At 36.4% G+C, this 25,845-nt stretch overlaps 1 protein-coding gene across 2 annotated transcripts in view; it reads left to right on the forward strand.

Annotated features, from left to right (window-relative positions):
* The window catches only part of LOC104086706 (probable carbohydrate esterase At4g34215), a 71,381-nt gene extending 50,435 nt beyond the window's left edge, over positions 1-20,946 (forward strand). Inside the window, exon 3 of one of the 2 annotated variants that reach the window (XM_070191742.1) lies at positions 20,885-20,946. The gene's annotated coding sequence lies outside the window, so the exon portion shown is untranslated. Of the gene's footprint in view, positions 1-307; positions 433-20,884 lie in introns of those variants that run through there. The other variant, XM_070191744.1, reaches the window with a different exon arrangement.
* Positions 20,947-25,845: the final 4,899 nt, after the last annotated feature.

Below are 25,845 nucleotides of genomic sequence, written 5' to 3' on the forward strand. Positions count from 1 at the left end.
CGGAAAAATTATTGTTTCCAAACTTATTCATATTTTTGGCAACTTCGGTAAACGATTTGGGTTTTCACTGATGTACTTGAAAGGAAGAATTATTATTTTTTAAATCATGATTTAGTTGAGCATTTTATCTCTGAGTTACTTCTTGTATTATTTTCTTTACGTAGTTATGGACTGTTATGGACTACTGGTTTTTGGACCCGACCTTGGTAAAAGCTTGTCACTGCTTTCAACCTAAGGTTAGGTTTTTTACTTACTCAGTACATGGGGTCGGTTGTACTGATACTACACTCCTGCACATTGCGTGCAGATGTTGGCTACTGTTGTTGCTGTGCTCGATGGTTTCCAGATTTGAAGATGTACCTCGGTTCTTATGGTAGCTGCCTCTTGTTCATGGTAGCCTTAGATTTTAAAAACTCTATTTATGTACTTTTCAAACAGAAGATGTATTTACTTCATGTCAGCTTTGTAAATTCTATTCTTAGAAGCTCATGATTTGTACTATCAGTTCTTGGGGAATGTATAATATTAAGATCTTTATTTACTTAAATTGCTTTAATAATTGTTATTGGAATTGGATAGTTGAAAGTTGGCTTACCTAGCGGGTTGGGTTAGGTTCCATCACGACTAGTTGGATTTTGGGTCGTGACAAGGTGGTATTAGAGCTCTAGGTTCATAGGTTCTACAAATTATGAGCAAGTGTGTAGCTGAGTCTTGCGGATCATTATGATGAGGTCCATACTTATCTTCGAGAGGCTACAGGACATTTAGGATATATACTTCCCATTTCCTTATCGTGCAAAATTGATTCAACTTGAAACATAACCTTTTGAATTCCTTCCACATATTCGTATGCGTACATGAGCGCTCGGTATCAGATATGTATCGCCGGCTTATGATTTCAGGGATGACGTGCGAGATGTGTATTCTGTGTTTTGGTGATGAGCCAGTCTGGAGGACTTGAGGCCATGGTTAGAACGCAGCTTAAGCTCTTTAGCTTCAGTTGTAACTTATACATTTGGACTCATATGTCTAGTAATATCCCTACGAGTGGAATTTGTGGCTCGATGAGCGGTGGAATGGCCTTGTGATGAGTATGACGTAACTGCGGGATGTGTTAAGCCGATTTGAATGTGACGAGAAGTGTTTCCGTGAAATGTAAAGGAAAGGCCATTGGGTACTTCATTTTCATTTTGATGTGACATGCAGTCTCGAGTAGGAATGTTTTGAAAGATCTTTCACGTGTTTAAATTTTGGGACAAATTAAACTCTCATGTCTGGTTAATGCATTTGGACTCACATAAACTAAGTAATTGCATAGTAATTGTGACTGCGAAAGGGTATAACAAGATACCAGTTTGAGGCTAAGCAGGTGAGTTATCCCATGCGGAGTAATCTACGTAGGTGTATTCCTTATGATGTGAGTTGAGAGTTTCTTTTCTGCCGACGGGGCGTATGGGTGGAGATTTGAATTTGAATCTGGCTGAGAAAGTTGACTTGAGTGTCAAGAGAATGATTGCGAGTTTAGCGGATGATTTAAGGTATTTTTATGGTTGGCGTTGCATGAGTTTGAGAAGAGGTTTCGTTGAACTGACTGTGGCATCATGACAGTAATAGAGTATGAGTATTGTGAGTTATGAAGTGTTTTAATCTACGGCTTTGAGCCAAGTGGGGGAGTCTGCTATGGACAAATCAATTCATGGGTATGTATCAAAATTTTGTTTGGGTCTGAAGTATACTTGGGAATCAGTGATGACTCGTAGAGGTGGAGTTCGAAAATGACTCGAATAAAGAAATTCATGGTTACAGGTTATATTGCACTTATGAGTATATGAAAATTGTGGGATGAGTGAATTGTTATTCATGAATGATGTAGTGCCCACAGAGTATGAAATTGATCAGTGGTAATAAAAAGTAGAGTTAATTCTTTGAGTGTTGTTGTGCTATTGGGGCACATGTCTGTTGGCCCATTTGGGCGGTGTAATTTGGATTTGAAAAAAGGGGGTGACTCTTAAGAAAGTTCCAATAGGTTCGAGGTTTATATATAGCAATTGAGAATTTCTCCGGACTTGTGTATAGTCAAATCTGAGATTTGCGTTTGGTGGTGCCTGGACTTGCGGAAGTTCTGTATGACTGTGGATTCTACATTTTAGTATAAGGAAGGTAAGAAGAACAATTTCAAATTCGCATAAGGTATTCTCAGAGTGAGTGTTACAGTCATGGTATTTTTGAAGGTGCTTAAAAAGAATACAATTGTTTATGGGCCGTAGGGCATTGTGGTTCTATGCTAGGTTTGTGGGGTGAGTTGTGGTTAAAGGTCGTGGTGTTTTAGCTAGGAGAAGTATCAATTTGAAGGTAAATTCAGAAGGGACTTGGAGAAATAGGATAACTGAGCAGTAGACTGGACTAGTATGGTAATGGTAGGATCGGTCCTTTGGGTAATTACGACGTGGTGAGACTTTACAGATGTTTTGGTGGAAATATTCTTGGGTTTGGTGACCTGCGTGGCTTGGTTGAGTTAAAGAGATTCGGTCCTGATGGCTTGGTTACATGCAAATGAATTCCAAAGTATTCTTGATGGTTTTTACCGGTGTGGAGAACGTGTTGTGTATTGTGATTTCCTCTTGGAAAGAAGCAAGAGAAAAGTTTCTAACTAAAAAGGTACGTAAATTATTGGTGACTCAAAGTTGATAATAAGATTCTTGTTCTTTTCACATGATGGCAAGATAGATGTTATGTGTTATGCGAAAGCTAGATTTTCATGTACAAGGTGGCAGTACAGTCTTGAAGAGAAGGTAACGAATGTTGGACAACATGGGCGGTTCCAAATAAATAGATGAACACAATTAATACTTGGTGTTTTATGAGAAGAGGGCGGATTTCAGAAGGCGCATGGTATTTTGACTTACGGATGTATAATTAGTATTGCGATACTCACATGGTTGATAGACTGCAGATATTCAAATTATTGCTCTGTGGCACAAAAGAATTATGGGAGTATTTTTTGTGGAATGATCGTGCATGAAAGATGTGTTAGTCATTCAAAGGCTAGAATTATGATTAGTTATGATGATTCATGTGTCCTATAAATTTGGAATTTAGGATTTTTAGGAGCAGATTGTTCATGGTTGCGGACTGTGAAGTCGTGGCCGAAGCTAGTCAAATGATAGGATGTATTATGAATCAGTTGCAGTGAATTTTCAGAGGGTTATTTGTCTATTTATGGGTGACTAGAGTTGATTTGGGGGTCCATTGGTAGGCCCAATTAAGATGTGTATTCTACACCGAGCCGGAATGGTTGGCTCCATACTGCTATTTGTTGAGGGATGTGTCATTCGGTTGATGTTGAGCTTATTCATGTTTTGAGATGATCTGTGAGTTACTCCTTTATGCTACGAGGAGTTGTGATTTATTGGTTATGTTCTTTCAGGGTTTGTGTGGCAGTGTGTCATTTGCCTCTCTGTGGTTATTAATTTTGAGCAGGCTGGCTTGGGATATATAATATGGACCAACGTTTGGATGGGGTCACACATTGCAGCGGAGTTATGTTAAGGTATGAACCTTGTATTAGAATCGAGTGATGGTTCTACGGTGTATGATGAATTTTCAGCATTTCGTTGTGGCGGTACTTGTTAATCTTGCGGGGCAGTTCTCTCATTTGAGTCATTTTTCATGACTGAGTACATTTGAATTGTTGCGTATTGGTGCACGGATGGCATGGGTTGTTGCTCTGAGTTATATTGGTGCGGCATGTCCGTGGAATAGTTGTGTTTAGTAATATAAGGCCATTGGACCTAGAATGGGTACTATCAGGTTCGATTATGGTATGTTAAGAATGATGATATTGAAAGTCGGTGCAGAAAGCAATTATAGTTCTAGTTGGGGCGAAAGAGCTCCGTGACTTATTGATCTGGTAAGTGGTCATGACACTTCGCCTGTTTCTTTTATTATCAATATTGTACGAAGGTTTTGGGATGAGGTTTGGTTCGATATAGGTTTTATACTAGTACTTGGTTGGTTTTGAGTAGTTACTGGTAATCAGAAATGGTTCTACGAGCATGCGAGTTGTGTAATATGTTAGTTGATTATATCTGTGGTTATAGTTATAGCTCGATGCATCTTGTTCGAACTCATACAATGCGTAAATGTAAGATTCGTGTCTTGAAAGAAATTCTAAAGTTTGGAAATTAAATTCCAAGGTTTATGGGCTAAAGTTAAATCAATAATTTCAGTTGTATTGTGTTGTCAAGCCTATATGAAATAGGGTGATGTGGGTTCACCCTCGGGTACGTGTGTGGTAAGATGGAACAGTGATTTGATTGCTTGGAAACAACTCTTGGCACATTCGAGAACGAACGTATGTTTAAGTGAGGGAGAATGTAACGACCCGGCCAGTCATTTTGAGCATTTCAACCTCGTTTCCCCATTTACTGCTCAATTTATACCTTACAATTGATTTATGACTTATCGGGTTAGTTGGTTCGGGTCCGGAAGGATTTCAGAGTGAAATGAGACACTTAGTCTCATAATTAAAAACTTAAGTTGGAAAAGTTGACCGAATATTCACTTATGTGTAAACGACCTCGGAATTTAATTCTGATGATTCCAGTAGCTCCGTATAGTGATTTTGGACTTTGGAACGTGTCCGAAAATGTTTTTGGAGGTCTATAGTAGAATTAGGCTTGAAATGCCGAAAGTTAAATTTTTTGGGAAGTTTGGCCGGGGGGTTGACTTTTTGATATCGGGGTCGGAATACGATTCTGGAAATTGGGATAGGTCCGTAATGTGAAATGTGACTTGTACAAAATTTGAGGTCAATCAGACGTAATTTGATAGGTTTCGGCATCGGTTGTGGAAGTTGAAGTTTTAAAGTTTATAGATTTTGAATTGGGGTATGATTCATCGTTTTGATGTTGTTTGATGTGATTTGAGGCCTTGCGTAGGTCCGTATTATGTTATGGGACTTGTTGGTGTATTTGGTTCAGGTCCCGGGGACCTCAGGTGAGTTTCAGATGGTTAACGGATCAAATTCAAACTTAAGGAAATGCTGGAACTGCTGCTTACTGGTGTGATCGCACCTGCGAAGCTTTTGATCGCATGTGCGAAGCAACATGTACGCGCAATCAATCGCAGAAGCGGTAAAGAGTGGAATTGGGCAGTGCTCGCAGGTGTGAGAAAATTGCCTGCATCTGCGAGGTCGCAGGTGCGAAAGGTAATGCGCATCTGCGAGCCCGCAGATGCGAGAAGGGCGCCGCATATGCGAGATTTTGGAAGGCTGGTTGTGTCCGCAGAAGCGCAATTTTTCCGCAAAAGCAGATGCGCAGGTGGGATCCCAGGCACTGCATGTGTGGAAATACCTGGGCAGTGTTAAAAATGAGGGTTTCCGAGATTTTTCTCATTTTGGACATTTTGGAGCTCGGTTTGGGCGATTTTGGAGAGGATTTTTTCCACACAACTTGGGGTAAGTGTTCTTGACTCCCTTGTGTTTATATTTTATGAATTAATCTTCTTTTTTTGTGTAAGATTATCGAATCTTCAAGAGAAATAGAAGGAAATTTCTTTAATGTCACAAAACAAATTTTTCGAGTTTTTAATACCGATTCGGAGTCGGATTTGAGTGAAATTAGTAGGGTTGAACTTGTAATTGAATGGGTTATCATATTTTGTGAGTTTCGTCAGATTCTAAGACGTGGGCCTCATGGGTGATTTTTGGGGTGTAATTTTGGATTTTTGGAAAATATTAGTATTTTGATATGGAATTAAATTCCTATAATTTTTGTGGGCTGAATCAAATTAATTGTGACTAGATTCGAGCCGTTTGGAAGTTGATACGCGCAGAATGGAATTTTTGGAGCATTGCTTAGCTTGCTCGGCATTGGATTTGGCTTGTTCGAGGTAAGTAACTCTTCTAATATTGGAGCTGAGGGAATGAACCCTGAATATATGTATTTTGTGAATTGTTGGGAGTTGACGCACATGCTAGGTGATGAGCGTGTGGGCGTGCACTATAGAAATTGTGACATAATTATTTCTGTGGAATTTTTGTAGTTAAATAATCTTGGCATTTTCCATGCGGTTTTATGTGTTAAAGAAATTAAGCTGAAACGCATATTAAAAAAATAAAAAATCATGTTAAGGCTATGTGCCAGTATTATTGGGACCCACAGAGGTCATATTGCTATGAATTATTTGGTTTAAAATGAAAATTCGTACTCAGTCATATTCATGTCATTACATATCATATCTCAGTCTCTGTTGTTATTATTGATACATCATATCATCATTTTTGGGCTATTTTCATGACATTGTGAGCCCATGAGAGAGAGACTGGAGAGGTTGATGACTGAGTAAGGCCGATGGCCTGATTGTGAGGATAATTATGGGATCGGACTGCACACCGCAGCAGACCATATTGGCTTATTATAGCAGGTGAGTTGTTCCTGCGTATCCAGATATTATTATAGCACGTGAGTTGTCCGTGTGGATCCAGATATTATTATAGCACATGAGTTGTCCGTGTAGATTATAGCGCTTAGGCTGAAGGAGCCCCTCCGAAGTCTGTACACACCACCAGTGAGCACAAGTACCTACTGAGTGCGAGTGCCGAGTACCGAGTGCGAGTGCCGAGTGATTAGGAGGACTGAGTGACTGTGAGGACTGAGTGACTTGGAGGACTGAGTAAAATGATACTCTGAGAGTATGCATATGATTTTATCACTGAGTTGCATCGCATTGACATGCACACATGACATACAGGCATAAAGATGTATTTTCCTCATGTTGTACAGTATCACATCATTCATGATTTCTCATACATATTGACAGGTGGGCATAGTGATGCATTTGTTTTACACTGGTTACCTGGAAAGAAAATGAACTATCTTATTTATTATTGAAAGGATTTCGGGAAAATTATTGTTTCCAAACTTATTTATATTTTTGACAACTTCGGTAAACGATTTGGGTTTTCACTGATGTACTTGAAAGGAAGAATTATTATTTTTGAAATCATGATTTAGCTGAGCATTTTATCTCTGAGTTACTTCTTGTATTATTTTCTTACGTGGTTATGGACTATTGTGGACTACTGGTTTTTGGACCCGACCTTGGTAAAAGCTCGTCACTGCTTTCAACCTAAGGTTAGTTTTGTTACTTACTCAGTACATGGGGTCGGTTGTACTGATACTATACTTTTGCACATTGCATGCAGATATTGGCTGTTGTTATTGTTGTGCTCGATGGTTGCCAGATTTGAAGATGTACCTGAGTTCTTATGGTAGCTGCCTCTTGTTCATGGTAGCCTTAGACTATAAAAACTCTGTTTATGTACTTTGCAAATAGAAGATGTATTTACTTCATGTCAGCTTTGTAAATTCTATTCTTAGAAGCTCATGATTTGTACTACCAGTTCTTGGAGAATGTATAAGATTAAGATCTTTATTTATTTAAATTGCTTTAATAATTGTTATTGGAATTGGATAGTTGAAAGTTGGATTACCTAGCAGGTTGAGTTAGGTGCCATCACGACTTGTAGGATTTTGGGTCGTGACACATAGTCTCTAATACCACCAACTATCTTCAGATCTACATCCACCTCGTGACCCTACCACATATGTGACAATTAGACAACTAATTAAACCTTTTTAAGATCGTACTTATCAACCAGGTATCAGAACCTACTGTACCCCCATGTGCACAACTGAATGATCTCATAATACTTATGCATCCTCGATCTGGACGATACGTTGTAACAATGGTTGAGCAACCTTGGCTCCCTTATAACCCCTTTGTAGTATCACAAACCGTTGGCGCATAGTTGATGCCGAGTGCGCAATATCATAAACGAGTGGATGCAAAAGAACATAAGATATATTTTTCAAGCTAAATAAATGTCGCACGATAAGGAATGAAAGATGTGGAGATTTTTCCTACAAGATCTGTAGCCTCTCGAAGATAAGTACAGACGTCTCCGTACCGATCCGCAAGACTCTACTAAACTCATTCGTGACTCGTAGAACCTATGAACCTAGAGCTCTGATAACAATTTGTCACGACCCGAAATCCCACCACAGGCGTCGAGATGGCACTTAGTCTCTAAGACTAGGTAAGCCGATTACAATTACAATTCACGTCATTTTGCTATAATAGAAACCAACAACGGAAATAATTATAACACCTTCCCAAGACTAGTAATACTGAGTCACGAACTCTAAATAAATACATGCAATGATCTCAAAGATCGAATATACAATACTGTTCGAATAAGAGTTGACAGTACAATAAAATGGAAAGACTCCAAGGGACTATGACGACCAAGAAGCTCTACCTTGAATCCTTGAGATCAACACGCTAACTCTGCCTGAGTTCGATATCTCCAATACCTGGCTCTGCACAAAAATGTGCAGAAGTGTAGTATGGGTACACCACAGTCGGTACCCAGTAAGTATCAAGACTAACCTCAGTGGAGTAGTGACGAGGTACAGTCAAGACACTCACTAGTCATAACCTGTGCAATATAGCAGTATACAATAGTACTGGAAAATAACTAGCAATGATAACAACAAAATAAACCAGTGATATAACAACAAGGCAACAAGAACATCAGAATTATTGCTCATACGAATAAGGAACACAAGTACAATCAATTAATCAAGTCCTTCAAATATAAATCCTTCACATATTATTCTTTAAGATAAATATCTTTCGAATATGCTTCTTTTAAATAAATATCTTTCGAATATACTTCTTTCAAATAAATATATTTTTAAGTAAAAGTCACCATGTGACACCTCATTTCACAATCATACAAATTACGGGTCTCAACTCACTTTCATATTTTCCACGGTACCTCGTGCCCATATTTCTATCACAACCACACGGACAACTCACGTGTCAATAATAAAATCATCATATTTTCCCCGGCACCTCATGCCCATATTATTTTCATAACCGCACGGACAACTCACGTAACAAAATATCAATGTATATAAGATTCGTATATCAATTTGTTTTTAATAAAGTAAGGTTGAAATCTTTAAATCAAGAAAGAAATTAACAAAGAAATAAGTTTATTTTAGAAATCGTTTGAGTGAAGAAAAATGATATTTCAATTAAACTAAAGCATCAGATAAGCTACTGATTTGGATATAAAATTTATTAAATTAAAACATACTAGAAATATTCTTTTATTTAAAACAACTCAATCATCAAAAACAAGTACAACCCAGAAATACAAATCCTCAAAGTCTCGTATGAAAAAGTCAAGGTCAACACAATACAACAAGAAATTCAAAACATTTAATATTAAGTCAAATAATACATCACGGAAAATACAAGAATTTACAAATTATGGAAAAATAAAATAACCAAAATCAAGTGCAGCCATAGAGAAATATCAACAAAGGGCACTCCGAAGGTACCACCTCGTAGTCCCAAATCATAAATAAATTTCAACAAAAGGGCACTCCCTAGGTACCTCCTCGTAGTCCCAAATTATAAATAAATTCACAACCTTTCCTTATATCACCGCGGGAGCCTTCACATATTATTCTTTAAAAATTATTTTTTCCGAAATAGCATCCTGCGTTTTAGCCACCCTTATCACATCGCATGGCTTCTAGTAGTTCCCCCCTACTAGCCACGCGTATCAAGCCCCCTTATCTCACCATATGCGTTTCAACACCCATACCTTATACTACCGCATGCGAATCAATATCACAATATATCATAATTCGCACCGCAAGTGCCCGATTATCACAGCATAACATAACTTGCACCTCAAGTGCTCAAATATCACAATATATTATAAATTGCACATCAAGTTCTCAAATATCAAAACATATTATAAATTGCACATCAAGTGCTCAAATATCAAAACATGTCACAAGTTGCACCTCAAGTGCTCAAATATCAAAACATATCACAAGTTGCACCTCAAGTGCTTAAATATTACAACATATCAAAAATTTCACATCAAGTGTTCAAATATTATAACTTGTCATAGAAATGAACATGACATTATTTTCCACAATAAGGAGCCCATGGCTCGACCATAATGTGCACACAAAATCTTAACAAAATATTCGGGAGCGAACAATTCAACTAAATAAAATTTCATAATTTATCACTTTGCCTCAGTATGATTTATGGCCTTTATAACTCAATACCAATTTCAACAACATGAACTAGAAAGTAATTCATCAAGGAACAACACCTTCTTTAATCCAAAATTTTGGCAATTAGATTAATGCCTCATTTTAAAATTATTTGATAAATTATTTGAAATGAATAATCCATAATGAAATTTCTACATAAAATATCAACTCAACAAAAAAACACGGGATTCACATAAATATGAAGGTGGCAATCACACCAAATCATCATATAAAAACAAATTCAGTAAAGAAGGATAAGGCGTGACAATTCAAGGATTTACTAAGTTCCAATAATTTTCTAATTTAATACATAAGAGCGTCTACGAATTTCAACCGATATAATTTGCAGATATAAACCAAGTATGTACTCGTCACCTCGCGTACATAGTTTTCAATTACGCAATTTCCACATAAGACTCAATGCCTAAGGGGTAATTCCCCCACTCAAGGTGAGGTAAGATGCTTACCTCGGCGAAACTAAACCGAGTCTTTAAATGATCTTCATGAGTGAAGCCACCTCCGAACGGCTCAAATCCCGATGATTTCCTTGAAAATCCCTTGAAAATAAGATCGCCACAAATCGAGCTTTCCTAATTCAGCTCTTTAGTGGTATTAAAACCTCCCACCACTCTTACATCTTCAATCTCCATCAACATAATTCAATTGGACCAATATTAGTAAACAAATTTCTAGATTTTTTGTTATTTAGGCATTTTATCAAACACCTAGAGTACATAGTATTTTACTACATCTAGTAATGGCGTTTTCTTCAACCAACAATTCCTCATTCCCACCATCAAGATATAATACAACATCCTTTGTCCAATAACTGCCTTCTTAGCATCGTTATAATCATCAACGAACTCACATCCACCCAATTGTTACTAATTAATTCATTACAAAATCTTTACAACATCAAATAATCTAGTTGAAGTATTTATGGCTTCCAAGCACAATCCAATAAGTGCAAATGCTTATTTATTACTCATATATTCACTAACAATCCATGATTATAGGTTTAAGAGTGAAAGATTACCTCTTGAAGACTAAATCTTAATGCACCTCATACATAAATTATCAAGATCAATTGTTATCATTCAAATTATCAGTCTTTTACATACCCGAATTAATATAATTAGCACCCGCCAATCTTCTTAATGGTCTTAAAACACTTCAAAATTTTTCCGGGGTGTTACATTCTCCCCCACTTAAGAACATTCGTCCTCGAATGTTTTACAAATCATTATTACGAACAATATTATACTCCTTTCACCTTAACCATCATCTTTAATCGTTCTTGACATCATATAGATCTTAGATATTCTTCCAACATTTCAACTTCCTTAAGGCCCCAAAATTTGGCTAACTCCCAAATTTTTCAGAAATTTCGGCAGAGTGTCCTCTGCAATTGGGCCCAACCACCTGCCAGAGAATCACCAAAACTAGTTCTAACAACATATACATGAACCAACGACGCAACATAACATTAAGACAATTCCAATCGTGGCCTCACGATTAGTATACTACCAAAGAGGAACACATTTAACATCAGCTATACGGTTGATACATAATTCATAGAAGGTAACTTTTAGCATTTTCGTAGAACACAACTTTATAAATACATGACTATTCAAACAAACAAGGGTACTTCTTCTTCATTTCTTACTCGGCTTCCCAAGTGGCCTCTTCAACCTGTTGGTTTTGCCATAACACTTTCACGGAGGCAATTTCTACATTTCTCAACTTTCAAACTTGCCGATCAATATTAGAAACTTGAATCTCTTCATAAGTCAATTTCTCATTAACCTCAATAGTCTCAACCGAAACAATGAGTGTCGGGTCTCCAACTACTTTCTTCAACATAGACACATGAAACACCGAATACGTGAAGGACAATAATAGGGAAACATCCTACTCAAAGTTTGGCCTATTTCCTTCAGATTTCATAAGGCCTAATTTCCCATATTAACACACTGTGTTAGTCTTAAGTAGCAATTTCGTGCCTACACATTCATTATACGTATGCCCATAATCACATATCTGGTCATAATAATTGTTAATAAATAATTCCAGCATCCTCAATTAATCTTATATTAACCAAAATCTTATTTCAAATTTTTTACAACATTGACAGCAACACGCGAGGCATGAAGACCTCATAATTATTTACCCGAATTAATGAGTCACATTTAACGCCACCTGGGCACTCATCTCGTAGGTTAGAACTCAATATTTACAACACGAATATGGATAAATATGCACAGAAAATACATACAAAATTATCAAATAAGCCTAACCGGCATGACTCCCTATTAATACTATAGTACAAATTTAATTTCACAAAGGGAGAATTTAAACTCATAAAATTTTCACCACAAGGACCTCGTCCTTATATAACTTCCACCGCGGCTTATAGCCCAGTTTAAATATTTCACATCATATAAAAATACGAGGATCTCATCCTCAACTCCGAATCATAAGTATTTTGCACATTGTGCCAACTGAGATTTTTCCATTCCCTTTCTTTCTTCTTTTTAATAAATTTCGTAAACAGTTTTCACAACACATAATGAACCCCCATACCAATAGGGCATATAATTCATAAAATTGAAATCAATTATTCTGAAATCACATCAAAATCCACTGTAGAGAGTAATAGAAAGTCACTGTTGGACTTATAGTCCTCAATAGTGTACAAAATAAAAATGATAGACACGGGCTAGCATCATCGAATATCCCAATAGGGATAAACATATAAGTGGGTCACAAAATTGTGAAGCTCACCCATATGCAGAGCATAATAGGAGGACTCGCCTCAATATTCAGAACCGAATCAAATTAAGGAAAAATATCCTTTTATAATAAATCAAGATCATACCTGTAACGACACTATATGGTGTAGTGGCCTCAGCCACACCATATCAAATATATCAACGGGCTGGGCCTCCCCCTCTAATGCGCCCTCTACCCACCTGTCCTCCATCTCTAACTGACTGTACATGTGGGGTAGTAACTGGAATAGAGCTTGTAGCCCGAGTATTCTGATGAAATCTGCCTCTCCCAAGTCTAGGACAATCTCTCATGAAATACGTAGTATCACCACACTGATAACAAACCCTCTGCAGGTTTGGATGCTCATACTGAGTCTATGCCAGATAATTGGAATAACCATTATAGGAATCTCGTACCGGTGGTGCATTAAAACAATTTACTATAGCACCCTGAGTATTCTGAAATTATTTTCATAACCCCGCTGATACTGAAATGTAGAATTATTAATGATGGGGGAATACTGCAAGTCCTAACATCATCCCATACAAATCTCATCTCTTAATCATATACAAGTTTCAGAGAACTTTTCAATACCACATAAATACATCTTAGGCAAAAATTGATATAACACATGACTCTGCAATCTGATCATTGATAGTGGACTCCCCTCACTTGGCGCGAAGCCATAGGACACATTTCGATGATCCACAATACAAACCTTCATCGCTCGTATGACACCGGTCATAAGATACCTCAACCCATTTATTTGGCGCATGTCATCCTCGTGACAGTTAAACTCGCTTCCTCCAGTGTCTTGGCTGCTAGTATGTACCCTTCGCTAAATAGAAATATCATATGAAACACATAGTCTCTAATACCACCAACTATCTTCAAATCTACATCCACCTCGTGACCCTACCACGGTTGTGACGATTAGGCAACTAATTAAATCTTCTTAAGATCGTACTTATCAACCAGGTATCAGAACCTGCTGCACCCCCATGTTCACAACTGAATGATCTCTCAATACTTCAGCATCCTCGATATGGACGACACGTGGTAACAATGGTTGAGCAACCCTGCCTCCCTTATAACCCCTCTGTAGTATCACCAACCGTTGGCGCATAGTTGATACCGAGTGCGCAATATCATACACGAGTAGATGCAAAAGAACATAAGTTATATGTTTCAAGCTAAATAAATATCGCACGATAAAGAATGAAAGAAGTGGAGATTTTTCCTACTAGCTCTGTAGCCTCTCGAAGATAAGTACAGACGTCTCTGTACCGATCCGCAAGACTCTACTAAACTCATTCGTGACTCATAGAACCTATGAACCTAGAGCTCTGATACCGCCCCGTAGTCCCAAATTATAAATAAATTCACAATCTTTCCTTATATCACTGCGGGAACCTTCACATATTATTCTTTAAAAATCATTTTCCTAAAATAGCATCCCGCATTTTAGCCACCCTTATCACACTGCATGGCTTCTAGTAATTTCCCCTGCTAACCACACATATCAAACCCCCTTATATCACATCATGCGTTTAAATACTCATACCTTATACCACCGCATGCGTATCAATATCACAATATATCACAATGCACACCTCAAGTGCCCGATTATCACAGCATAACACAACTTGCACCTCAAGTGCTCAAATATCACAACATATTATAAATTGCACATCAAGTGCTCAAATATCAAAACATGTCACAAGTTGCACCTCAAGTGCTCAAATACCAAAACATATCACAAGTTGCACCTCAAGTGCTCAAATATTACAACATATCAAAAATTTCACATCAAGTGCTCAAATATTATAACTTGTCATAGAAATCAACACTACATTATTTTCCACAATAAGGAGCCCATGGCTCGACCATAATGTGCACACAAAATCTTAACAAAATATTTGGGAGTGAACAACTCAACTAAATAATATTTCACAATTTAATACATTGCCTCAGTATGATTTATGGCCTTTATAACTCAATACCAATTTCAACAACATGAACTGGAAAGTAATTCATCAAGGAACAACACCTTCTTTAATCCAAAATTTTGGCAAATAGATTAATGCCTCATTTTAAAATTATTTGTTAAATTATTTGAAATGAATAATCCATAATGAAATTATCTACAGAAAATATCAGCTCAACAAAAAAATACGGGATTCACATAAATATCAAGGTGGCAATCACACCAAATCATCATATAAAAACAAATTCAGTAAGCAAGGATAAGGCGTGACAATTCAAGGATTTACTACGTTCCAACAATTTTCTAATTTAATACATAAGGGCGTCTACGAATTTCAACCGATATAATTTGCACATATAAACCAAGTACGTACTCATCACCTCGCGTACATGGTTTTCAATTACGTAATTTCCACATAAGACTCAATGCCTAAGGGGTAATTCCCCCACTCAAGGTGAGGCAAGATACTTACCTCGGCGAAACTAAACCGAGTCTTTAAATGATCTTCATGAGTGAAGCCGCCTCCGGACGGCTCAAATCCCGATGATTTCCTTGAAAATCCCTTGAAAATAAGATCGCCACAAATCGAGCTTTCTTAATTCAGCTCTTTAGTGGTATTAAAACCTCCCACTACTCTTACAACTTCAATCTACATCAACATAATTCAATTGGACCAATATTAGTAAACAAATTTCCAGATTTGTGGTCATTTAGGCATTTTATCAAACACCTAGAATACATATCATTTTACTACCTCTAGTAATGGTGTTTTCTTCAACCAATAATTCCTCATTCCCACCAACAAGATATAATACAATATCCTTTGTCCAATAACTACCTTATTAGCATCTTTATAATCATCAATGAACTCACATCCACCCAATTGTTACTAATTAATTCATTACAAAATCTCTACAACACCAAATAATCTAGTTGAAGAATTTATGGCTTTCAAGCACCATCCAATAAGTGCAAATGCTTATTTCTTGCTCATATATTCACTAGCAATCCATGATTATAGGTTTAAGAGTGGAAGGTTACCTCTTGAAGACCAAATCTTGAAAGTCATCTTTTGGGGTGTTCTTGAGATTTTGAATAAATCCTATGGAATCCAATACAAAACCTTGTTGTAACTAGTGATTGAGAGGTGAAATCATCATAAAAAACACTTAAAAACTCACCTTAGGTGTGTATTGGAAGCCTTGGCCGGATGGGTGATGGAGAGAAAGCCCTAGTCTTGAAGAAATGACTTAGCCCCTTTCTTTACCCGTCCTTGGAGTTATTTAATGGGCTCTTACGTGCGCGGCCGCGCACCTGAGGCAGAAAGTCTCAAATATACGCGGTCGCGCATCTGGGCACGCATATGACATAGGTCCAGTAAAATGGCCATAACTTGCTGTATATGTATCCAGATGACAAACGGTTTGATTTGATAGGTTATACACCACATAACCCTTCATAAATGGAGAGTTATGCTCGTTTAAAGTTAGGTCTTGTGCGAACTCACTTGAAACTTTATCCCATCATATAATTTTAAACTTGAATTGGCCTTTGGACTCTTCTTAGACCATAAACCATTCTTAATACACCTCATACATATATTATCAAGATCAATTGATATCATTCAAAATATCAGTCTTGTTCATACCCGAATTAATATAATTAACACCCGTCAATCTTCTTAATGGTCTTAAAATACTTCGAAATATTTCAGGGGTGTTACATAGAGCAATTAGGAATAAAAGATAGGACAAGTAGGCATGTAAAATTACACTAACTATGATGACTATGACATGTTAAAGTAACTCAATTAAAGCATGATTGGAAACTACATAGCTGGAAACCAGAAATTTTAACATTTAGCCCATGTACACACTCGTCACCTTGTGTACCCAGTTTACACATATCACAATTATCACAACAATACCAAATCCTAAGGAGAATTTCCCCCACATAAGGTTAGACAAGTCACTTGCCCCAAACCACGCTAAATCAATCAACTAGAAGCCCTTTCCCTCGATTTTTCAACTCCGACCGGTTCGAATCTAGCCAAAATAATTTATACTATAGATATAACTATAGGAAACTAATTCAAACAAGGAAATTACGATCTTTGCAAAGAATTGAAAAATTGGCCTAAAAAGTCACTCCGAGTGCCCAATTATCACAGCATAACACTACTTGCACCTCAAATGCTCAAATATCACAACATATTATAAATTGTACATCAAGTGCTCAAATATCAAAACATATTATAAATTGCACATCAAGTGTTCAAATATCAAAACTTATCACAAGTTGCACCTCAAGTGCTCAAGTATTACAACATATCAAAAATTTCACATCAAGTGTTCAAATATTATAACTTGTCATAGAAATCAACACTACATTGTTTTCCACAATAAGGAGCCCATGGCTCGACCATAATATGCACACAAAATCTTAACAAAATATTCAGGAGTGAACAACTCAACTAAATAATATTTCACAATTTAACACTTTGTCTCAGTATGATTTATGGCCTTTATAACTCAATACCAATTTCAACAACATGAACTGGAAAGTAATTCATCAAGGAACAACACCTTCTTTAATCCAAAATTTTGGCAAATAGATTAATGCCTCATTTTAAAATTATTTGATAAATTATTTGAAATGAATAATCCATAATAAAATTATCTACAGAAAATATCAACTCAACAAAAAAAACACGGGATTCACATAAATATCAAGGTGAAAATCACACCAAATCATCATATAAAAACAAATTCAGTAAACAAGGATAAGGCGTGAAAATTCAAGGATTTACTAAGTTCCAACAATTTTCTAATTTAATACATAAGGGCGTCTACTAATTTCAACCGATATAATTTGCACATATAAACCAAGTACGTACTCGTCACCTCACGTACATAGTTTTCAATTAAGCAATTTCCACATAAGACTCAATACCTAAGGGGTAATTCCCCCACTCAAATGATCAACGGTTTGATTTGTTAGAAAGAAGACTCAAAGGGCTTTGATGTGATAGGTTATACACCACATAACGCTTCATAAATGAAGAGTTATGCTCGTTTGAAGTTAGGTCTTGTGTGAACTCACTTGAATCTTTATCCCATCATATAATTTTAAACTTGACTTGGCCTTTGGACTCTTCTTAGACCATAAACCATTCTTGATGCACCTCATACATATATTATCAAGATCAATTGATATCATTCAAATTATCAGTCTTGTTCATACCCGAATTAATATAATTAGCACTCGCCAATCTTCTTAATGGTCTTAAAACACTTCGAAATGTTTCCGGGGTGTTACATAGAGCAATTAGGAAATAAGAGATAGGACAAGTAGACATGTGAAATTACACTAACTATGATGACTATGACATGTTAAAGTAACTCAATTAAAGCATGATTGGAAAATACATAGCTGGAAACCGGAAATTTTAACATTTAGCCCATGTACACACTTGTCACCTTGTGTACATGGTTTTCACATATCACAATTATCACAAAAATACCAAATCCTAAGGAGAATTTCCCCTACACAAGGTTAGACAAGTCACTTGCCCCAAACCACACTAAATCAATCAACTAGAAGGCCTTTTCCTCTATTTTTCAACTCCGACCGGTTCAAATCTAGCCAAAATAATTTGACACTATAGATATAACTATAGGAAACTAATTCAAGCAAGTAAATTACGATCTTTGCAAAGAATTGAAAAATTGACCTAAAAAGTCACTCCGGGCCCGCGTCTCGGAACCTGACCTCAATTCGTTTTTCAAAACTCAAAAACTTAGTCTAAGAAGTTCTACGACTTTTCTCCAATTTTTCCAACTCCAATCCTTAATTACATGATTAAAACAATGATAGATTCGAGTAATTTAACCAAAATCGAATTAGGAATCCTTACCCCAATGATCTCTCTGAAAATCCCTCTAAATTTCGCTTGAAACCGAGCTTTTTAAGTCTAAAATGTAAAATATGGAATAAACCCTTGATTTTGAAACTTAAGTCTGCTTCCCAGTGATTTACACATCGCGATCGCGAAGAACAAAATTTCCATCAGCTCAAAAACCTTATACGCGAATGCGGTAAGAAACTGTTCCAAAGCTATGCGATCGCGTGCACTAATTTATGACCGCATAGAGCAATGAATCCACCTCCCAGGACTCCCCTTTCTTCATCGTGAACACGACACCACTCACACATTCACGATGCACTGACCTTAAAAGCTTCGCGATCACGGCCCCTCTTTCGCGATCGCATAAGAGGAAACCAAAACTGAGAGGCACCATAACTTCAGCCATTCCTAAATGATCTGAACAAGGTCTGAATTATACTCGAGGACCCTGGGACCTCAATCAAGTATACCAACAAGTCCTAAAATATCATACGAACTCGCTCGAAGTGTCAAATCACATCAAACAATACTAGAATCATGAATCACTCATCGATCCAAGTCTAAGAACTTATGAACTTCCGAATTCCAAAACTAATGCCGATTCATACCAAAACAACTCCGATTGACTTTAAATTTTGTACACAAGTCACAAATGATATTACGGACCTATTCCAACTTCTAGAATCGGGATCCGACCCAGATATCAATAAAGTCAACTCCCGGTCAAACTTTCCAAAATGTTCGAGCTTTCCAACTTTTGCCAAAACATGCTAAAACGACCTACAGACATCCGCATCAATATCTGGACACGCTCATAAGACCAAAATCGCCATATGGAGCTATTGGAACCATCAAAACTCCATTTCGGAGTCATTTTCATACAAGTCAAACTACGGTCAACTCTTACGACTTAACCTTCCAACTTAGAGACTATGTGTCCCATTTCACTCTCAAACCCATCCAAAACCAAAACCAACCACCCCGACAAATTATATAACCACAATATAGCATAAAGGAAGCATAATTTAGGGGCTCGGGGCTAAAATAAACGCCTCTAACTCATTTTTAATTTTTAAAATTTAGGACATAACCCTAGGTCTTGATTTAAAAAATTAAGTTGGTTTTCAATTAGAATCATGGATTAAAGCTTAATCCAAGGGAATGAATCAAAGGAAAATACTTAGGTTATGGTTTAAACCTTACCCTATGGAAGAAATTTGAAGAACATCCTTGAATTCTCCCAATCCCAAATTTTCAAGACGAGGAAAACTCCAACAATCATTAATAACCAAAAATACCCAGTTATTCTGCCTCGTTTCTTGTTCCAAATAATACCAAAACTCGCTTTTGATGCCTCCAATGGATTTCTCATAAACTTTCAGTCAAATTAGGCTTTTGAATCACTCTATTTGACCTTATAATGAAGGAGATATGTTGGTTTCAATATTTAAAAATAGTGCAAATTTTTAAATACGAATTCAGTGGCAATTTCGTAATTAATCTAAAAAAAAGATCGAAACTTGATGATTTAAATTGCTATTGTTCCAAAATTATGATACGGATATAATGATTTAGTCAAAACACAAATCAAAGGATGTTTGCTTAATATGGTAACATTTATGCTCAAATCGACGTCGAAATCGAAAACAATCACCATACAACCCAAACTCATCCAAAACTCATCTGAATTTAACCAAACTTTGTGAACATATCCAAAATCATCATACAAACTTATTAGAATAATTAAAACCCGAGTCCGTTTACCCAAAAGTCAAATCTTGGTCAACTCTTCCAACTTAAAGCTTCTAAAACGAGAATCATTCTTCCAAATCAATCTTGAACCGCTCGAAAACCGAAACCAACCATACACATAAGTCATAATACATAATATGAAGCTACTCAAAGTCTCAAAACACTAAATGGAACGCTAAAACTCAAAACGATCAGTCGGATCGTTACAGTTAATACAAAGAAATAAGTAGAATTCTTATCTATTTAGTTCTTCATATTTCATCATTTCATGCCTTTAATTAGTTTGTAATGGATATTATGTTGTATTTATGGCAGGAATTTTCTAAACAGGCCTGAGGTTGAAAACTGCGGTTCTGTTGGCATTATAACTGCCACAGTATAGAAAATTCGGTTGACGCAATAAACCTGCCAACTTTTGCGGTATTGAAGTTTTTGGCTGACTTTCAAAAGAACAAAAGAAAAAGTTTGTGTATGTTGACGTTTAAAAGAAAAAAGAAATTAAATGTTTAATGATGCTATTATTTCTACGTCATTCGTACTATTTTAAATTTCAGTTAATCCTCTTCTCCTTAGAGGTGATCATATAGTTTTCTTTTATTACTAGTAGTTTAATTAGCCACTTGTAGAGATAGCTTAGTATAAATGGTGGGTGTGGGAATATGCTAAAAGCCATTTGTCATGAGTAATTTTTTGTTGTTTTCTTCTTTGTTATGTAGTGTTCCTTCCGCCTCAATTTATATGGAATGATTTATCTTGTCTAGCCTTGTCACAAGTTATGACAGTTATTAGGAGTTCAATACTAAGTGTCCAGGATCACCAGGAGTTTCTAATGGATAGGCTTGCCCAAGGTCCCGATAAATCATTAGGACCTTAGTATTAATTGTGTCGTAATTTAGAACAAATTGTTCACATATTCTGGCGGATACTCAAGAATTTCTGATGTAAAAACTTGTCATAACTAGTCCTGGTGAATTATGAGGAGTTTACTACAAATTGTACCATAACTTTAGAACACATTATTGTTTACAAATTCTAGCGGATCACAAGGAGTTTCTAATGGATGGGGTTGCCACATAATTGTACCATAATTTTGGAATAAATTGTTGTCATATTGTTGCGGATCCCTAGAAGTTTCTGATGGATGGACTTGCCACAGCTACTCCCGGTGAACCACAAGGAATTTAATACAAATTATGTTATAACTTAGTGATCTGGGTTGACCCTTGAAATCACTTTTTATAAATTCCGCGCGGACCACAAGGAATTTCTGAGAAATTTCACCAACACAATTGTTACTTCAAAATTATTCCAAATTTGTCCGATCAATTCCAGATGACTTTATTTAACATCCAACATCTTATTAACCCCAATAATACACGATGTTTAAATTCGATGAGAACCTTCAAAAATCAATAGAATTACTTTATCTTATTTAAAAATTAAGTGCAACAAAACCCAAACAATATGGTATTTTTCAAATTTCTTCCACAATCCCAATCCAAACCAACACAAATAAGGTAATGAGTCTTCAATTTTCTAAGGCAGATATGAAAATGATGGAGAAGAATAAGGAAGAGGAGGAGCACAAGTTCTGGCTGCCAAAGGCGCAGTGGGAGGCGCCTAGCCCCAAGCTGGGCGTCCAAAGTTTCTCACTTTTGTACTCTATTGCCTTTGGTGTTTTGAGAGGGGCTTTGGCTCCAAGCTAGACGTCAAAATCATATTACCTCTAAATTCTTTCGTTTTAGCTTCAATTTGCGCGCAACATCTCCAAATCACTTTTGATTGACTCCTACATATATAAGCACCATAATTAAGTTCGAGTAAAAAATATTCACACTAAAGTTCACAAAATCGAAGCATAATGCAAGACAAATTACATGCAAAGAAAAATTTTTTTTAGCCAAACATCAACATTCCCCTATGATCAATATATAGGTATATGTTGCAGTTGCTTCAATAATTGTAGTGTTGTTGCAATCAATAAAATTAGGAGCATAGTTGTGCTACAGAAATTGAGGAGTACACTCCAGATTGTGCGGACTCTCTTGCAGATATTTATGATTCTGTTTTTTCTTTTATTTTTGAAAGTTTGTTAGCTATTTTCAAGTTCAGTTCTTCCTTTTTAGTTAAAGGAAGAATGTTTAGCATAGTTTTAGCAACATTTTATTGACAATCAATTACTGACTTCATATATTTGAGCAAGCTTTCGTAATCAATAAAAATAAACCTTTCAAGTTACTTTACTTGATTTCTGCTGTCAAAAGCTTAACAGTATAGTTAAAGAATATCAACTATAGGCCTAATGACAATAACATCGTCAGTGGCAAAGCTATGTACAGTGGAGAGGGTTGGAGAAGGTTCAATTCTGGGGCGAAAGTAGAATCAAGCAAGGAAATTCATTTGAATTCCCTTCTCCAGAAATTATATTGGGCAAATACAGCAAAAGTTAATTTTTTTGTTATATATACATACTGTTGAACCATATTGACATAAGGAAATATTCTAGTGTTGTGGCAAAGGAGATTCAAAAATTACTTCGGTCACAGGTTCAAATCTTATTCAATTGATTTAATAGGTTATGATCTCCGCCTAGGTATCTGAGTGAAAAAGTTTGACACATTCAAAGAGCGGTAAATGTATTCAGCCAAAATCATTTTCATATGCCTCCACAAATATTACTTGAACCATTTAATGCCTTGTAATAGGTGGGACTCCATTATTAGATATGCCTCTGCTCATGTAGTGTGCGAGTTGGGCGAATCGCTGTCTTAGCAAGGTCAGTATTCCTTTCGAGAAGGAGTACGAACCAAGGTATTGTTTTTATGAACTTAAAACACAAAAATAGGTGAAAAAACTAACTGATGATCAATTTATATATAACGCATGTGTTGAATACGCTATACCCTAACTGACACGTTTGTCCGTTAAGATATAGCGCATGCAACACATACGCTATATTTGAAATTTAAATGGCGGTCAAAATATAAGTATAGCGCATATACGGGATGTGTTATACCTGAAGTTGAAAAGACAGGTAAGTATAGCCCATCCCATATATGCGCTATACTTATATAAAAAATGGCCCAGCCATCTTCCTCGACAGAACGTGCTGAAACGGTCCCCCCTCCCTCCATTTTTTAAGTAAAAATCTCCATTGAGCCCACCCGTCCCCCAAAAATCGTGTCCCCTCCATATTTTAGCGTGCTAACATCGGATCCAAGGTGTTATCGCGTAGTGGATCTCTTCTATTGCTCGTTTCGGTGGTCAAATAATCAATTTTTCACAATTCAAAAAACTCTAAATCGAGGTATTCCGACTCACATTTTAGTAAAACTCATGTATATGAAGTACTAATTAGTTATTTTTATTGTGTTGTATGTTTTTTGTGATCGTTTTGTGATATAATTATTTTTTGGTTTTTTATCCGAATTAGTTTATTTATGTGCTAAAAAATGATGAAAATTATATATTGTTATTTTATTGAATAATTAGTGTTATATGTGACTTTAGTGTTGTACGTATAATAATATTTGACTTTATTGTTGTTTAGTGCCCTTTAGTGTTATGTTGTGCCTTTAATTGTTATGTAGTGCCCTTTAGCGTAGTAAAACTGATAATAAATACGTGCCCCCAACGACCGCTTCTACTGAGCCGGCCAGCCATACTGACAATCATGTTATAGCGCATCTTCCGATAAAGAGGCGGCGTGATGAGGATGATCCTGATAGCGTAGCCGGGTGGGATGATATGTGACTCAGGCCAGCCAATGCTTTAAAGCATACATGATGTGGGACTCATTGATATGTATTTTGAGTTGTATATATGACTCATAGAATTTAAGGGTCCACCAAACTATATAGAGAACCAGGTTCTCTATTAGTTCCCACATAACACACGCACACTGCAGTAAGTAAATGACACAAAGAAGTTTTACGAGGAAAACTCCCAGCTCACGAAATTAAAAACCACGACTAACCCTTGTAGGATTTCAACTTCACTACTGAGCAAACTTTAGATTACAACCTATTGTAACCTAGAAATTAACCTCTTAATCCCTCACTAAATTGTAACAACTCTATTACAAGACACTTTGTAATAACTCTATTACAAGACACTTTGTAATAACTCTATTACAAAGACTTACAACTCGACTAACTCTAGCCAAGACACAAACACAAGGGTTTATGATTTACACAGGTTTCCTACACAATTCTTCTAACTAAGCTAAGTAGGAATTACAAGTAAGTTGCTTTGACAAAGGTGCTACACAACCAAGGACATATGATGACTCAATGCTGGAAACCGGTCCTTCGTTATGTTGCTATTTGTTCTTGACGCCTTGAAGGTCACTTGCAGGTTGGCAATATACCTGGGAGAAATCTTGATGAATTCTGGAGTGTGCAAATGTTGTTTTGCCTTTCCTTCATGTTAATATTGCATAAGTGACATCACTCGAATGATGTAAGCATGTTTGGTACAAGAGCATTCCCTATAAAGTGACTACTCCATTGTTTGCACTGTTGCGTATGTGCAGAGGAACAGTTGCAGTCACTTTACAGTTGTGGGGAGTTGACTGGTACAGTCAGCAAGGGAACTCATATCGATCTGTTCCCTCTATTATTTCTTGGACTCTGAAAGTTGGAGTATGTCCCAGACTTGAGACTTGTTGATCTTTGAGCACTCAGAGGATGTGGAACAGGTTCCTATCTGGTTCTTAACATTAAGTTTGTCAGCTCATCAAAACATAGCAGGTCACATAACTTATCAATGACATTAAATATCTAATAGTAAAAATATTGATGTTTTACATAATTTGCGAATGTGTTTTTATTTGCTTGTTATTTATTAGTTTAAAACTAAAACACAAAAAAAGAAGACAAATTAACATAAATTTAAACGTTAAAAATTGCAGATAAAACGTGACACGTACAACAAAAAATTAAAAAACAATACTTAACGCAGTCATGTGTTTGTTTAGTCACCATCTCCCATTATTCTTTGCTTCAACCACTGAAATTTTTCTTCCAACCATTTATTTTCTTCTTCTGTCTCTTTTAGTTTCTCCTTCACTACCACAAGATGTTCTTGGAGTTTCAAGATCTGGAGTTCGTACTCACCGGTCAGATTCCAAATGTTTAGCAAACATGATTTATAGTATTCCTAATTAATGGGTTTATTATACCATTCTTCAAAATCACATTGATTTTCGTCCTACAAATGGGGATGTCAACAAAATACTATTAATTAACATGTTGTAAATAATCTATTAACCAACA

Source organism: Nicotiana tomentosiformis, chromosome 12, assembly GCF_000390325.3.
Source record: "Nicotiana tomentosiformis chromosome 12, ASM39032v3, whole genome shotgun sequence".
NCBI lineage: Eukaryota > Viridiplantae > Streptophyta > Magnoliopsida > Solanales > Solanaceae > Nicotiana > Nicotiana tomentosiformis.